The sequence below is a fragment of the Haliaeetus albicilla genome, chromosome Z (assembly GCF_947461875.1).
Source record: "Haliaeetus albicilla chromosome Z, bHalAlb1.1, whole genome shotgun sequence".
NCBI lineage: Eukaryota > Metazoa > Chordata > Aves > Accipitriformes > Accipitridae > Haliaeetus > Haliaeetus albicilla.
The window spans coordinates 52622461-52641036 of NC_091516.1; the positions used below are offsets into that span (position 1 = coordinate 52622461).

General features: G+C 40.2%; 1 long non-coding RNA gene across 1 annotated transcript in view; it reads left to right on the forward strand.

Moving 5' to 3' along the window:
- Positions 1-18576, forward strand: part of LOC138683670 (uncharacterized) — a 497441-nt gene that overhangs the window by 39726 nt on the left and 439139 nt on the right. The window lies entirely within an intron of this gene.

An 18576-nucleotide genomic window follows, 5' to 3' on the forward strand; every position in this document is an offset into this window, starting at 1 on the left:
TGAGAAGGCAGGCCAAGCCCCTTTGCCAAGTGCCACCTTGCATCGAGCTGCAAAGATGGGGTCAGTCTCATTTTTGTTGGGGATGCCCCTTGTGTCCATTGCACAAACACCATCTTGAGTGCTCCAAGATGGAGAAGTTACAAGGAGGCCTCCTTCTTGTTTCCCTCTCTACTCCCCTGCAGGCTGCGAGTGGCAAAGGAGGGGAGCATCTCAGGGCAGAGCAGAGAGTGTGGAGCAAAAAGGAGGACGAGTGCATGACGCAGAGCAGGGCTTTGCCCCCACCCCTGGTGCAGTATGCAAGTGACTAAGCAGACCTGGATGGGAAGCAACGTGGGTGTGTGGAGCACCAGGTGCTGGAGGCTGAGCTTGAGTGGCCAGGAAGCAGTGGCTGAACATGCCTTGCACTCTAGCTAGACTTGGTGTCCTGGTTTCAGCTGGGATAGAGTTAACTGTCTTCCTAGTAGCTGGTACAGTGCTATATTTTGAGTTCAGTATGAGAAGAATGTTGATAACAGTGATGTTTTCAGTTGTTGCTACCTAGCGTTTAGTCTAAAGTCAAGGATTTTTCAGCTTCTCATGCCCAGCCAGCGAGAAAGCTGGACGGGCACAAGAAGCTGGCACAGGACACAGCCAGGGCACCTGACCCAAACTGGCCAACGGTGTATTCCATACCATGGGTATAGGAACTGGGAAGTGGGGGCAGGGAATCACCGCTCAGGGACTAGCTGGGTGTAGGTCGGCGGGTGGTGAGCAATTGCCCTGCGCATGATTTGTACATTCCAATCCTTTTATTACTACTGTTGTCATTTTATTAGTGTTATCATTATCATTATTAGTTTCTTCTTTTCTGTTCTATTAAAGCATTCTTATCTCAACCCACGACTTTTACTTCTTTTCCTGATTTTCTCCCCCATCCCACTGGATGGGGGGGAGTGAGTGAGCGGCTGTGTGGTGCTTAGTTGCTGGCTGGGGTTAAACCACAACACTCGGGCAACCAACCAACCCTCCCAGCTCTGCCAGGGTGCTGCCAGGCCCATGGTGTGAGCATACATACCATTGCTGATGGCACAGCTGCAGGACAAGGTTCCCTGCTGAGACCATCACACACATGACATGAATGCAGATTAAGGAGAAAACTGCACTTTTACTGCATTCAGGGGCAGCTGAAAAGTGGCAGCTCCTGAGAGATCCAGGTCATCCATGTTGTCTTGGTGCTGCAAGAACAGTGGGCAGGCACTTGGCCAAAATGGCCCAGAGAAGCCCTGGCAAGGGGCTGTGCTCAACGTGGTCAAAGAAGACAAAAAACCCACATGGAAAACAAGTCCTTCTAGACCCTAGATCTAGGCCACAAGTGGCATCTTCCTGCTGCAAGAGCATCAGGCAGTTAATTTGCCAAAATGGCCCAGAGGAGCCCTGGCAAGGGGCTCTGCTCAGTGCTACAAAAGAAGGAAAAAAAACCTCTGGGGACCAGTGCCAACCTGACCCGGGGGGGGGAAATTCCTGCTGACTGCAGATGCAGGGCACCAGTGGTGTCTTCATGCTGTAAGAGCAGCTTCTACTTGCTGCAAGAGCAGCAGGCAGGAATTTATCCAATGGCCCAGAGGAGCCCCGGTAAGGGGCCCTGCTTAGTGCTGCAGAGGAAGGACAAAAAAACCCGCGGGGACCAGTGCCAATCTGACCCAGGGGGAAAAAAATCCCTCCTGACCACAGACCCAGGGCACCAGTGGTGTCTTGGTGCTGCAAGAGCAGCAGGCAGTCTCTTACCCAAAATGGCCCAGAGGAGCCCTGGCAAGGGGCCCTGCTCAGTGCTGCAGAGGAAGGTGAAACCCCCCCGGGGACCAGTGCCAATCTGCCCCGGGGTGGAAAAATTCCTTCCTGACCCCAGAGCTGGCCTCGATCGGCTGTTCCCTGAGCATGTGAGCAAGACCTGCCTCCCGGCCCCAGGGGGTGGTCACACCTACCAGGGACTCCACCACCGCCCGACCCCTTCCCTCCTGCAACCCTGATCCACCTCAGGGGCTTCCAGGGGTGGCAAAAGCCCCTGGCCAGATCGACCTTGGGGCGGGAATCCTTCCCGTGCCCGGCAGGACACCACTGGGCGCTCCGAACACTGGGGAAGGTGCCGGCTCTGACAGCCCTTGCGACGTCTTTGCAGCCCCTTCCTCGGTGCCGCTGCCACTGGCTCCGCAGGGGATGAGGACGGCGAGCTCGGCAGCGCTCCTCAAGCACCGACAGTGCCTTCCCGTGGTCTCGGCGGGCCCCCCGGCCAACCTCTGCCACTGCTGGCCGGCTGAAAAGGCCTGACGGCCGTGGGCACCTCCAGGCCTTTGTGGCACTTCTCGTCTCCCCAGGAGCTTGTCTCCACGCCCTGAAGGAAGGAGGAAGCCGGATTTCCAGCCAGCAGACGCAGCTTTGAACGTGGCCCTGCCAGGAGCTGGGACTGCGGCAGAGAACCTCCGGCAGCCTCGTCCAGCCTCGAGCCTTCCCCCTTCAGCCCCTCCAATTAACCCCACCGGCCCCTCAGAGCCGTCCCCTCCCACGCCGTGGGGCGGCCCCCGGCCAGCTGTGTCCCCACGGTGCGGCCTGGCAGGCTGGCGGTGGGGCGTGGGGGGATGCCCCCATGGGGGGATGCCCCTTTTATCCTGTCCGGGCACGGTGGTGCTGTGTTGCTGGGTGGTGGCGCTGTGAGGTGGGGGTGGTGGGGCCCCCCGTGGCACAGTGGAGGGCCGCACAGGAGGAAGGCCTTTGGGGTGGTGGCCCCGAGGAGGTCCCTGTGCCCAGGGGCCGGGGGCTGCCCCCGCCCTTGGTGGCCATGCGCTGGGCCCAGCTGGGACAGCCGGCTGGGCTCCCTCCCTGTGGCCCTCTGCGGCCGGCTCCTGGCGTGACCACGGCAGGGCCAAGAGGCAGGGCACAGCCTGCCCGGCCGTGGCCAGGGCCTTCTCCTGCTGCCCCACAAGCTGCCAGGCAGCCCGTTCGCTGAGGGCAACAGAGCCTGTGCTCTCAGCCTGGAGGAGTCCAGCAGAGCCCTTCCCGCCGAGGACCCAGGAGACCCCCTTCAGCACAGGGCTCGGTGTCGTGGAGGCTCACACAATCAAATTAAACAGGCGTTAAACTCAACAAAATTTAATCTTCAATCAAAATCATTTAGAACTCCGACAACGTTAGTAAACCACAGGTTCAATGATGTAAGGGGAAATTAATACTACACAATTGACTTAAGAGTTCTTAAGCTTTGGAAATGATAACTCAAAATGTGCGTATCACTCACCTAAAAGATGAGGGCTCTCAACCTGCAGGAGCTACCTTGCACAGTGTCCCGACCCAAGGGGAGAGTCCCTGACTGCAGACCTGCTGTTCCGAGGAGGACTGACTCAATTTGCCCTCTGGCAGGACTCTGTTTATACCCTAGTCGAATCTGATCTGCGGTCGAATAAGGTCACCTTAGTCCTCAGTGGCTGAGGGCCATTACTTCCTTATGCCTGATCAAAGTGTGTACCTGGCAGTTGTAACCCAACCGCACCGTGCAGGCGAGGCCGCTCGACCCCCAAACAGTGGCTTCTAGTTTTTTTTCTCTTTTCCATGGCCAAGAAGTTTTGCTGTCTATCAGGGTGGGTGTACCTGCCACACTGAGGCACTCCTGCAGCCACGCTCCCTCCCCAGGGCTCGTGTGAGCAGGGGACATCACCCAAAGTCTTGATGTGACCATGAGTGCTTGCAGTCATCTCCTGCTCTGCTCATCCTATTCAAAAGCATAGTGCCTGGACCAGGGAGCATGGGAAACACCCTGTCCTGCCTCATCAGTGCCCCTCTGCCCCGGGGAAAAAAATTCCTCCCTGAGCCCAGACCCAGGGCACCTGTGGGGTGTTGGTGCTGCAAGAGCAGTGAGCAGGCAGTTACCCACAGTGGTCCAGAGGTCTATCCCTGTTTCTATGTTACTCTTATATAATCTATAGATTCAGTAGCCAGATTAGTGTTCACTATGTTAATTGATTTCTCTCTACCATGTTGGATAGTCTCCAAATTAGAACTGTGAAGAAGCATGCCACATGTATATTATCTAACAAGAAGGAAATATTTGTAGTTTGGTCCTCAGGTTTATGGTATACGATGTATGAATCACTCAGGAAAGGATACGCTCAAGAAAGATTATTTTCTCAACACTGGTATTTTAAAATGAAATATAAAGGTTATTGTATAAAAAGTAGACAGCAAAGAGAAAGTTGTCAATACAGATATCTTTAATTTACTACTTTAGGTATTAAAGAAATCTAAAAATAGTGTGAAATTTGGACTGGATTTGGCATCCTTAGCCAAAAGCTTTGTTAAGATCATTATTAATTAACAGGATATTTTACAGTCTATAACAGTAATTTCTCAGTCTATGATTTTGAAGAGCAAGATGAAGGTAATTAATGCATAGTTTGCTAATGATTGAGCAAACTATAAAACATGACTGCAGCCCCATTGATTCTGACAAGGTTGTGGTGAATTTGGGATCAGGAGTTTGAGATGAGTTCATGATAAGTCCTAAACCAGTAACAGATATTAAAGCTGAATTGTTTTAAAAAGAATTTAAAATAAAAGAAAGTGTTCTTTTCGCCTTAACACACATGTATGTGTAAGTTCCTAGTTTTGGTTGTATGAAATTATAAAATGCATATTTTGCCCTGAAGTGACCCAACTGGCTTAATAGTACTATTTTTTCATGCTGGAAACATTTTTTTTCTGTTACAATCTTATGCAGTTTGTTATTAAACTCTTCCAGAGCCTCCTGGCATCACCAGAGCAGAGTAGAGGGGCAGAATCACCTCCCTCATCCTGCTGGCCACCTCCTTTTGATGCAGCCCAGGATACGGTTGGCTTTCTGGGCTGTGAGCGCACATTGTCGGCTCATGTCCAGTTTTTCATCCACCAGTATCTCCTTCTCTGCAGGGCTGCTCTCAATCCCTTCATCCCCCAGCCTGTATTGATAGTCGGCCTTGCACTTGGCCTTGTTGAACCTCATGAGGTTCACACGGGGCCATTCCTCAAGCCTGTCGAGGTACCAGTGGATGGCATCTCTTCCCTCAAGTGAATCAACTGCACCACTCAGCTTGATGTCATCCACAATTTGCTGAGGGTGCACTCAATCCCACCGTCTATGTCATTAATAAAGATACTGAACAATGCTCATCCCAATATGGACCCCTGCGGAACACCACTTGTTACTGATCTCCATTTGGAGCTGCCACTGTTGACTGCAACTCTTTGGATGTGTCCATCCAGACAATTCCTTATCCATTGAATAGTCCATCCATCAAACACGTATGTTTCCAAATTAGTGAGAAGGATGTTTTGTGGGACCGTGTCAAAGGCCTTACAGGAGTCAAGGCATATGACATCAGTTGCTTTTCCCTTATCCACCAGTGCAGTCACTCCATCATAGAAGACCACTAGATTAGTCAGGCACGATTTGCTCTTGGTGAAGCTATGCTGGCTGTCTCTAGTCACCTCCCTGCCATCCATATGCTTCAATATAGCTTCCAGGAGGATTTGTTTGTCTTCGCCAAGTTAAGTCTGTTTTGACCATGATGGCTATCGGTAAGTGGTCTCCCTGTCTTTATCTTGAAACATGAGCTTTCCTGTCTTACTTTTTCCCCCTGTCCTGGTGAGGAGGGGGAGTGAGAGAGCAGCTGGGCAGGCATCTGGCAGCCAACCAAGTTTAACCCACCACAGCACCATGTTACAGAAGAATAAGGATTTTATTCATCACTTGAGAATTAAGTAATGGAGAAATGGCTGCTTATTTTTTGCAACTTTTTAGTATAAAAGCATAGAAAATTAGTGTACAAAACATGTACATTGTGCCATAGTTTCACTTTGGTAATTCAGCATCTGTGAGATAAAACCACGGGAACCCAGTACTGATTTCAGTTAATGCCATCAGTACAGACTGTGGTGGTTTAAGCTAGAACTGTTTCCATTTTAGCTCCAGCTTTAAGGCTGAACCTTGTGGAGCACAGCTTGCATCATAAATGGACACATCTGCAGAAATGGCATATTTAGTGCATCTTGCTTTCTGGATATCAAATTTGAAATATATTATTCATGATTTTTCAGTAGTATTGCAAACTCACAACTATCATTGATTTCAGTTGGAATTGTTCAACTATCCCCAAGCCAGAAACTTTTGAAAATGCATGCCTGAATAGCCTCACGTTTAAAAAGGAAACAAAATTAGGTAATTACCCACATTGTACAGGCTATTGTGCATAAATTGACTAGAATGTATTATAAATATTATTTTTCACTGGTTTGGTATTGAAGTTTTTCCTAATGCCCTCTTGGATTTCTCATTTTCATATTTTGTATCAAGGTGTCTTATACTACGTCTCTGGTATTGCTGGAAAGATCTAGTCTCAGTAATCTTAAAAGAAGTTTTCTAAAATTCTGGTCCAACTTCAGTTAAGTTTGTAGGAACTGTTCCAGGCCAACTGTATTCTACTCAGAATGAGACTGTCCCATAATTATTTTATGCATGTTTAAAAGCCATTCTGCATTTTTAAAATATTCATGAAGTATGAATGCATTAAGTTTTTTTAATACCTGTTATTAACTTTTCCTGGATGTTTAATGATAAAAGAACAGTTCAGGTTTAATGGAATCAATTATTTTGGAAAAACAACCATGATTTCTAGGGAAAACTGTTAAACCACTGTCAATCAGTTCTCAGGAAGTTCATTTTCTAAAGCAGTGGAACCATGACTTCTGTTGTTCTTTTTTTTGTTGCAGATGCCATAAAGCAAGGCACAGGCTGTCTTCAGGGCTTTTTGAGACTGGAAATGAAGCCAGAACTATGCTTAAAAGTACACTATATGGCTTGTGTGTATGATAGTCTTTTTCAATGGGCCTTACATAAATTATCGCATACATTACAATGCAACACACAGTTTGCATTCAGGAACCTTCACCAAGTGCTGTCATACTACTAGATGCATTGTGAAAATGAGAAGCTATTCAACAACATGCATGAACGTTACAAAACAATTTGGGATGTGAAATGAATACCTTCCTGATTAGCACCGCAGAGGGAATTTTAGTTAGCCATAAAGTTTGCAATGCAAATGATATAATAAGCCATGGAAATTACATAATTATAACTAATTTTTTATATTTATTGAATAAAAAAATATTTTTCATAGGTGTTTGGAAAATAATTTTTTATTTTCAGCAAAATAGCATTAAGCTAGAAATTCCCTATTAGCTCTACAGGTTTTATGAAAGGTTCCCAAATACTATTAGTGACTATTAATGGGCTTCATTTAATTTCATATGTTATTCTAAGAACATAACACAACATAGTATCCAAAAACTTTTATACTATCACCCACGTTAGGTGTTGCATTATAGCACTAGTTATAACTGATTCAGAGGGGAGAGAATACCACATAATGAATAACCATGAATGTATCATCTTCTATTTGCATTTTTCTGAGATGTTTAAAAAAATCTGGCAATATGATCCTGCCTGAGGCTGAAGAGAGTTCTGTGTGGGCCACTGGTGGCCGTGCGCTGCATGGGTTCTCAACATTACAACTCAAACTTGAGGAGAAAAAAGTATTTTATCTGGCTTGCCTCACCCTTTCAGCTTTTTTATATTTCTACATGGAGTGCTCCAAAGATATGAATCCCTTATGTGCATATTAATTTCACCACCATACTCAGAAGACTCCTCACTATATTGGTGATTAGAAGAGGAGTGGAAGTGCAACAAAATGAAACAACTGTTTTCTTTTTAACAAGCTAAATCACTTTTGAAATTTTGTGCAGTGTATAAAAATGAAATGCAGAAAAGGCCAAATTATTTGCTGCATTGCACGATCAGCTTTTTGTCAAGTATCAGTACAGTGGTCCAAAGCTGGCTGCAAATTGGCTTGTATGCTGGATGCAAGCATATGTTCCTTTTACGCCACTGGAAAGTTCACCAGCATGACGGTGCCAGAGGTGCTACCCATATTTAAAGTGGTTATCAAAAAGAACTGCAGACAAGACACAATGTGGACACAAATGTTTTTTTTTCCCTAGTCTTGTTGAAAAAAGATCCCTTTTGATTTTTCATAAGGGTGGAGTATTTTGGAAAAAATAATAGCTGTCCTTCATGAGCTAGCAGCTGTAAATTCTGCTTAGGTAAATGTGCCATGTATAGCCTTCTGCTTTGATTCTTCCTGGAGTTATACTCAGTAGTGTTCTCTGTGAAAAGCTTTTCAGCTGTCCTTAGGATTTCTGACAATGGATTACAGTAGTGCTCAGAGGGATACAAAGGAGCTTTGCTTCACTTTTTTACATTGTTTTTAATATTATTCCTGGTATTAGTTATTAGAATTTCATCACCCACTGAGTCTTCAAGAAATCTTACAGGAAACTGAAACAAAAGAATGTAAACACATAGCGCTTTATTTTCAGTGCTCTTCATACAATTGTAAAATGTGCATCTACAGTATCATGTCTCTTAATGTCTGTTGGATATGTTATTTCCCTTATAATTAATATAAAACTGAAACAGATTTTTAGTGAAAGATTAGTTTTTACAAATATGATACTACCATCTTCTGGACTTGTCAACTACATCTGTAGTGTGTATATAGACAAGAGATGGTGTATGTGGATGTTCAATTGATTTAATCCTATTGATAGTTCAGGACTTCATAAGGGATCTGTTTTTACATTAAGGCTGGAGGGTGAGAGCGGGAATGTAAAGAAATATTGCAGCATAGTTTTAAAATAGAAATAGTAACAGTTGTACCTCCTAAGTACCAGAAAAAACCAAGCAACTTTCATAACGTACATTGTGGTCTGCACTTAGTTTGCACAATACTGTTAAAATTGTTATGGGGGTCAGTGCTTTCCTCCACTCATCAGAATACTAATTTTCTTCTCTAAATGCATATTTATAGGAAATGCAATACCATCAACAGTTGCTGAATCCAGTGGCCAATCTTCACATGATCTTACATTTCAGTAAACTAGATTTATTGTTCTCTAGACTACTGGTAGCACTCAGCAGGGTGAAAAAAAGGATATATTTTTGGAATAATTAGGTTTAAATTAACTAATTTAATCTTATTTCATTATACCAACCCCATTTAAGGCAATATTATTAACTAAAAAAACTGTAATAAATGAATTCACACTATGTGAGCCATTCTGAGATTTTTTTTGGAACATACTCTCTAATGCATAAAGTGACGCTGAACCATACTGCAGATCGCTTCTGCTAAACATATTTTTAATGAGAAAAATAAAATCCAGGTGGACTGCTTTGATGAAATGCCTAGTCTAAAAACAAGGAATGTTTCTGTAGGTATAACACAATTTATCCAAAGTTTGCATTCTTTGCCTGTGTACTTCTACAAATTACAGAGATGTTCGTTCAATTACTTTTTTGCCTGAGGCCTCCTTTCACTATTGCTAGAAAGAATTTATGAGAACTACATGAGATGGAAGTGTAAAATGTGGCCATTGTGATTATTATTCATGATAAAATGGCCATGAATATTAACTATTTAAATATTTACAGTGCTGAACAGCATCTAATATGGCATAAGAATGCAGACTCAGAGATACTGTAGAACTATTGTAAATCAACCATAGTTATTTTTTAATGGTGCTAATTCCTAGATGCTCCAAGAAAGGATCAAGGCTCCTTTATACAAAATGTTGATGTATATTAAAGGAAAAAAATGCCTCTTACTCTCTTCTTCACTACCAAGGTAAATCAATTATCAACTGTCTGTCAGGCATAGCACTCTTCTGACAAGAATCCTCACTTAACTGTAAGCCTAGGATAAGTGTTGGACACTACTTAATGCAAATGATGGTGTTAAATTTTATGTTATTATAGAATATTACACTACATATATCCTGCATGTTCCATATTTTTCCCACTCCAAAGAATTTATACTTGAAAACCTAAGAAATTTGTCTTGCTAGTGCATTCTGATGCTTTTAAAGTGATCTAGCCTGGATTCTTCCCTTCTAGTCTTGCTTTCATCGCAGTATCAGAGAAACATTTTGAAGTCTTAAATCCTTTGCTTAAATTGGGCAGTGTCAAAAGACTAAACAAGGTATGATTTATTTTGGAACATTTTACTTTTTTTTCCTATGTCTTTAGTACACTACTGACATAGGGGATTTTAGTTTTGCCACTGCCTTCAATCTAAATGCTATTAGGTTTTAAAAGTGATGTGTAAAAATCAATAATATTCACTTACAGTTCCAGATAAGCGAAATTTAGCAATGACTGTATTTTTTCTTTTGCATCCTCTAAATAACCATGAAAAAATTAGAATGAATCAATTGGGATTATACTGGAATGCAGCCAGAATAACTAGATTTCAAAGGACACTGCTCCCAAGACATAGATTTTTATTAATATATATAGTTGTAAGAAGATGACTTCCATATCATTCCACCTCCAGGGTGAATAAATACAGTGTCTGAATTCACAAGTTAATACCTTCTGCTGTATATTAATATTTCCAAGCCCCAAAAATCTCTCTGCAGAAAATCAGTAAGACCTCAGTGTCTGAAAAAAAGTATTTATCTAAGAACTTAATATATTTATTTCAAATTCTAGAAGCTTCCATTAGCTGCTAATTCAGAAAGTACTTCTAGGATGTTCTGATACTTGTCCTTTTCTTGGATAAGATTTTAATGTTAAAATGTTAAGTGAATGATACAGCAGTTGTGGTGGTTTAACCCCAGCCACCAGCTAAGCACCACGCAGCCAGTCATTCACCTCCCTCACAGTGGGATAGGGGAGAGAATCAGAAGGGTAAAAAAACCGTAAAACTTGTGGGTTGAGATAAAGAGAGTTTAATAGGACAGAAAGGCAGAAAATAATAATGATAATAATAACACTAATAAAATGACAATAATAATAATAATAATGGTAAAAGAATTGGAATGTTCAAAACAAGTGATGCACAGTGCAATTGCTCACCACTGGCTGACTGATGCCTAGTTAGTTCCCGAGCAGTGATTCCCTGCCCCCTGCACAGCCAACTCTCCCAGTTTATATACTGGGCATGACATCACATAGTATGGAATATCCCTTTGGCCAGTTTGGGTCAGCTGCCCTGGCAGTGTCCCTTCCCAACTTTTTGTGCCCCTCCAGCCTTCTTGCTGGCTGGCCATGAGAAGCTGAAAAATCCTTGACTTAATATAAACACTACTTAGGAACAACTGAAAATATCCATGTGTTATCAAAATTCTTCTCTTACTGAACCTAAACCATAACACTATACCAGGTACTAGAAAGAAAATTAACTCTATCCCAGCTGAAACCGGAATAGCAGTGTAAATTAAAATAACATCTAAAAGCATGTTCTAAAGTGATATTGAAAATTTTGCTTGCATTGCTGAAATGAGGAGAGTGTTAAAGCATAGAAATAGATCTCTTTCCAGGGGTTCTCTTTTTTTTTTAACCTCCAGTCTTAGATTTATAGCAATTCACCGAATATACTGAAATGGTACTAGAAATATTTTTTTAAAAGCAGGAATTTTGCAGATTGATTTGTTTTTTTCCTGTTTTATTCATCCAAAGAATGTGATGAAAATTGTCTTACTGGTCCTGTGTAAGAACCAATCAAGAAAAGCATGCAGCATTACAAAGTATCAGCACCACGTACTTTTGCTTTACCTGTTTTAAAACATGAATCACCCTCACATTAAGGGTGCATGTCTTGAATAGAATAATTTGCCTTTTACTTGCCTGTAACCAGGACTCCAAATAGAAATTTCTGGGATTGAAGTCAAGGGCACAATTCCCATTGGCAATGATGAGTGGTGGACTCCACCCAAGGCATTATGCAAGATCAGAGGAATATCTCAGAATCAAAGACTCAAGTGTATGTTAGTAAGAAGCATGCTTTGACAACAAAAGATACGTTGGAGAATGTTGATTTATGAGATTACACTAAAACTGAAAAAGCAGTACTTTAAAAATGTTTCATTTTACTGGATACCTGCATATTTAAATCTGGTTTATTTGCAGTGGGTTTTCACTGTATTGTATTCTGGCAATAATTTGACAAGTTTTTTTGATTTCTTAACACTAAGAAATTTCTGCCTTGGTTTTATCTTCTTAAGTGATTTTTTTACATGATAAACATGATAATCCTCATCCTGCCAAGCCTGAAAAATGTAAGCAGTCCTAGTGAAGTCAAAAGGATAATTCATGTGGAAGAAAAGCTATTCATATGCTTGGGAGTGTTCAGGTCTTAAATTTTTTGCATGACTTCTTCTCAGTAGTGAGAATGCATATAACTTTTCAATTGGCTTGCAGGCATTCTATATGGCAGAGAAATGTATGTCCTCCAGATTGCAAAAACTGATATACTGAGAGAGGAAGTTATACCTGATGACTATTACACATTTCCATTCCATGACAAAACAAAATAATCACATATATTCCTGGAGAAAAATAATTTTACATGAATAAAAATAATTAATTTTCAAGTGAAAGGTGGACTAAATTATTAGAGAAGTGAGTGAACATAATTTTTTTTTTTTGTAATTTCCCTGGAGGTTACCCCTACACACACCTTTTATTTTTTTAATGTAATACTGTGCAGAGGTAAAAAGAAGTTGATTGGCAGCACTTTGTCTTGTCTTTTCCTTTTGTTCCTGGATTGCTGAGTTTACACTTACCTGTGTGCTTCTACTACTCACTGTTTTGGAACATTTTTGACTGTATGTGTATTTGTAATTAGGCCTTTACAACCATATCTTTTGGGTGCTTACATCTAAGTATAAAATAACTCTAATAAATTAATTAAATCTCCATACGCTCCAATGTTTGTTAGCATGTCAACTTCCAACAGTTTTTCCACTGACTTTAAAAGGGTTTTAGATTAGGACATTAACTAATTTCTTTCAGATCAAGCTACTTCCATATTAACTTACACAGTTCCATCCTCCTGGTTTTTACCATAGTTCAGCTGCAACTATTGATTATATACTTTTTTTAAACTTCACTTAGAGGTCTATCCTTTTCTGATAGAGCTGGGAAGCAACATAACAATGTTAAGTATCATCCCCATAAAGAAAATAAAGCTTTTTCTTCATGGTCCCTAATTTTTCAGTAGTATAGAATTTATAGATTAACATAGTACTAAAGGCAAGAGTGACTTTTGGCCTACATTGCCAATAACCTGGCCATTGGAAATCTTTTAGGAAAAGATTAGACAAGCATCTGCTTAAATTAATGTACTTACAGTCTTGAAGCAGGGAGTTGGAAATTATGATCTCTAAGGGCCTCTTAGAGCATTATTTTTTAATTTAACTGTCTAATTGTCAGAAGTCTACAATACATGTATTGATAATTTAAAATTGATGCTTTCCAGATTTAATTAGTTTATGATTTCAAGAAATTACATGAGTATAGGTCACAAAAAAAGTTGGATAAAATGCTGATATATTTTTCTAAAAGGGCTACAAAGCTGAGGGAGGAAAATGATTCCTTTGAATAGTAGTACTGTTCAAATGGAGAATAAAAGAATGTTCACTTCTTTTATCCTTTGACTGAATGCTAAAAATACACTGGGTAAGCAGCACTATTTAATTTTGGCAATATTGTGTGTGGACACAAAAAATATTTACCCTTGCTATAATTGCTTAGCTGGGTTTTTTTTGTTTGGTGGTGGTTGGGTTTTTTTTGGAGGGGGGGCATGTGTCACAATGGTCTAAATGACTGAGAAAGTAGTCTCCTAAGAGTTGCTATAAAATTTTTTATGGTGGGCTGTCTGAGAATGGATAGCGTATTAACTGAATAGGAAGAATAAGAAAAGACTTAATAATTTGCACAAATTCTTATGGTTCCACTTATGTTAGCTTTGCCAGATTAAAAATAAGAGGCACATAACTAGTGAAATAATTGAGAATTCGCTCTATGGAAATAGAATTTGTGTAGAGTATATGGAAGTTTATATAATTTGAATAATAATAGCAGAAGTAAAGCTATCAGGATAAATGTAAAATATACATTTATCAATATACAATGTAGCATATACCACAAGCAGTGCTACAGCCTATGGCTTGATAGGAACGTGTAACAAATTTTATATAGATTCCAAGTTATATCTCTACAAGGCTCCAGTCCATGAAATTACTCTGATAGAAATAGCAGTAGAGAAATTACAGTGGAAAGACAACTCAGCACATTTAAATTGGTATTGCTGAAAAATACAGCTTTATTGACAGATAATTATAAATGCTACTAAAACTACAACTGGAAGGAAAATTGTGAAATTATTTCTGCAGGATTTATGTTAGGAATAAACAGCTGTAAAGTGGATCAGATCATGAAACCTGGAGGATGTCACACCCCATAAGAAAAACACACAAATGCGTACTGGAAAGATTAGAAAATATCAGAATAGAAGGATGGTATCTCTGACACCTTTTCAAGGCTCGGGGTGCTCCTTTAAAGTCATTCCACTCTTTTTCCTTTGACATCCATTTTCAGCTATAGATATGTCCTGATAGAATGCAAGCCTTTTTCTTCACTACCTTTCTTCTGGAGTCTGGAGGGATTGTTCAGGCGTAAGGATAGTTCATTATGTTTAATTCAGGAGCATATAGTATTCGGTCTAGCTTGTGTGGTTATTCATATAGTTCCTTGTTTAGATTTTGGGAACTTCAGTGATGCTTTGGTAACTCAGATCCTTAGACTTACTTTTTTTTTTTTTTCTCCCCTTCTGTCATTTCTGGTTCTGGGGAAAGAAGTTGAATGCATACATTTCATACTGCCAGAGATTTTATTAACTACACTAAGAACAGATGAGCCATGCTTTTCTCACAACAACATTATGTTGGCCCATATCCCTTAAAGCATTTTTTTCCTCACCTCTCTCTTTGCTACCAGCAGAAAATATTTCCCATATTTTCTTTGTCCTAAGACTTATTTTCATTATTCCTCAAGTTCAACAACTTCAAAAACCTTAGAGAGCCATGTCCTGCTAGATAGCTTCTATGTTCTACCATCCATGAAGTGGACATTTATACTCTTGTTTGCAACTTAAGGTATGTAGTGGAACTGGGATTAAATGCCTTTACCCGGTGTGGATTCTAACTAAAACTACACTGTGGGGTATTCTTTTGCTACATAGAAAAACAAAGATAGGGACTTATGGTCAATTTGAATGGAAAAAAATAACTGCGATGCAGACTTTTGAAAAGAGTAAATTGCTTACTCTTTGACAAGTGTAACTTTTTTTGAGTCAGATGCACAGAGATAGATCTTAGTGGTATGTTGGCCTCCTCTACCAAACTTAATATGAAGGAATTTCCAATTTTCTTAAGATAAATGTCTTGTCATTCACTTTTTCATTTTATAATGCCACTTCACTTTTTAAAAACAAGATAACTACAAACCCAAGCTTGATCTATGTTTTAAATGTATCCTAGAAATGTGTACCAATGTGATTTTTTAGATGATCTAATGATAAAACTTCCCAGACAACACTGCACCTTATATGACTGAATCACATAGCAGTTGAAATGGCAGATGAACTTCCAAGACAGACAAATGTAAAGTGATGGACACGGGGAAAAACAATCCTAGCTTCACATACAAAATGGTGGGCTGATCATAACAATGCAGGAGCAGGACCTTAGTTTATAAAACATCTGTGCAAAACTTCAGCTTAAGCTCTATAGAGGCCAAAAAAGAAAATCGGATATTAGGAATTATTTGAAAAGCAGCATGAAATAAACTAGGGGGATTATTCTGATCCCCTTACCTCAGAAAAGATGTATTGGAACTAGAAAAGATTCAGAGAAGAGTAACAAGGATGACCAAAGCATGGAACAGCTTCTTTACAAGGAACAACTTTCCAAACTAGGATTTTTCAGTCTGTGAAAAAAAAAGGCAGTTTATTAAGGGTTATGGCAGAGGTTGCAAAATCACTGGCGGCATAAATTCAGCAGGACTTCTAACAAAAGAGCCGAGGCCAGGAGGAGCCAAGACCAAAACAAGCAAAATTCTTCAGACAGCAGCTGAGTTTTCTGTGAATCTCCTCACTATAGGCTGTTGTCAATGCAAAAACTTGACATTAGTTCAAGCGGAGCCTGGGCTAGTATTGTAAAGGAAATCTGTTGAGGGTTACTAAACAGAAAAAGCAAAGGAATTCCCTGACCTGAAAGTAATCAGCGACTAGGAAAGTATGTGGGGGCAGTCTCATATGTCATTGCTATGTTCTCACTAATCCTTGGGCATTGATGGTTCATGTCCTTTGAACAAATAACGAGGTAGCTGTGGAATGCTGGTTGCATTTGTTCTCCTGTAAAGGCCAAGGGCCTGTTTCCAAAGATGCTGCAGGCTTCCAGTCTTGCTGGTCCCAGTGGAAATCCCTCAGTATGTCTTTAAGTCAGCCTGGCGTTATCTTTTTGTTAGTGTTTCTTCAGATGGCATTGCTATGAATACAAAGCAGTTGCAATGTATCTTATCAAAGTAATTTTCCCAGCAGAATGGGGAAGTTTTGTAAAAGTGAATTTTTTTTTCAGATGAAAATGTGAAGCATGTGATGATACCTCTGGGCAGTGATACATCTTTGTCTTCAGAAAGCAAAGGAGGGAAAATTAAGAACTATATGAGCTATAGTCATTTCAGGGATCCACTAGCTGCTTCCAGCCAGTTATATTCCAATGCCTCATTTGCTCATATAGCAATATAAATCAAGATATATTTTATGTCTGCAACCTTTAGAGACAGAATATAACTAAGCATAAAATGTGATCCATAGAACTAGAAATTTGCTTATGCAATTTTGGATTGACAAAAAATTCTCCCTTCAATTTAATTGATTAAAGTAATACCTAAATGCCTGGGACACTCCCCCTCCCCTCTCCCCACTTTTTTTAATAGAATGTCTAATAATTTATGTATAGCAACCTATTTGTAAAAAAAAGCTTACATTTTATTTCTCTACCATTCCCACACAATCCAATTTTTTAATACAGCAGCTGCCAGAATTTGCAGATTACAAATGCAAGGATTTTCACAGAAAAGCACTTCATAGAAATATCCTTGATCTTGTCATAGAAATCATCACCCCTGAACTTAGCATTTTACTGACTAGACTATTACTTTTCATGAATAAAGAAGACAAGTTCTGTGGAAATAGCCATGTTTTCAGCCCATCATTACTGAGTTTCAGCAGAAAATTATATAATAGCAGTACCACAGAGCACATAAAAAGCCCTTAAAAACAGACTTTTATTGAATTAATGAAAAGGCAATGATGTTAAGGAAGCTCAGCAATTAGTACCTCATGCCTTATGTTCCACCTGACAGTATAAATGGTTTCTATTTCTGGATGAAGCAGGAAATCTTTGTTTGCCCTCCAAATCCATGTGAATCCAATTTCCAGAAATTTCATACTCATATTTTAAAAAGATACATAGGGCTTCTTTAGGGTTAATGCTCAAATAAAATAAAAGTTCAAAGCTTTCTAATTCATAACTAGTGGAATAAAGTCTTAAGAAATCAATAGTGTAATAGAAACAGAAATAAAGCCAAGAGAAACTCCTTTTGAATGTGAGTTAGCAGCAAAGTTGTTTTTTTTTAGAGCAGGTTCTGCTTTGATTTCCTATCTGTGAAATATAGTTCATTGATCTCAACTTTCAGAGAAAACATAAAATATAGTGATCGATCCAGTGCAATATTTGTATCTGGAAAGCCAAACAAATCTGAATATTAATTTTACTGCTGTAAAACTAGCTATTTCCAACAAGAAGGCAAGATGGTGATGATGGATACGATTTGCTTCTCTTTCACCTATTAGTGAGAAATACGTATTCTGATCCATTTTCATAAGAGCCAGTATAATGGGATACCAATCTTCAGTGACTTCTCTAACTTCTACTATACAAAATCCACTTGGTCTAGGTAGCACAGCCATAATTCTGCCATGTAGCTCTGTATCCGATCAATTCCTCAATTTCAGGAAAAATTTTTAGTGTCAATGGGCAGAATGCTATTGATTGGGTGGACAACTAAAAAGCCAGAAAGGGGAAAACAGAAAACCTGTGGAATCTGTTCTGCTTGTTTAGTAGAGTGACAGACTCAAGCACCTTCATTATTTTCCATTAATAAAACAACCAGTTTTGTAGAAAGGGCAAAATGGAAATGTACTCACACTCAGTAGGACAGGGCTGGAAAATGACTCCTACAATGCAAATAAGGAACACAAATGGCATAGCTTTTGGTATGTAAGGGTAAAAGACAAAAGGAACCCTTGTGATTTTGGATAGTCAAAATTAAGGTACACACAGAATTAATGGCAGGTACAGACTCCAAAAGATGCCTAAGGAAAGGTGACACACAGGAGGCTTTTATGTTGAAATGGAGGGAGCCCTTGATGTGTGCAAGAAATCTGTCTTACAGAGATTACAGAACATGTGATCTCCTAACAAGTAACAGGATATTCTTGATAACGTTATATGACATTGAAAGAAAATTAATTGGCTTTGGGAGAGCTGCAATGATTCAGCAAGGTAATTAATGGGTCCCCTCATCTGAGTACAGTTCTGCTT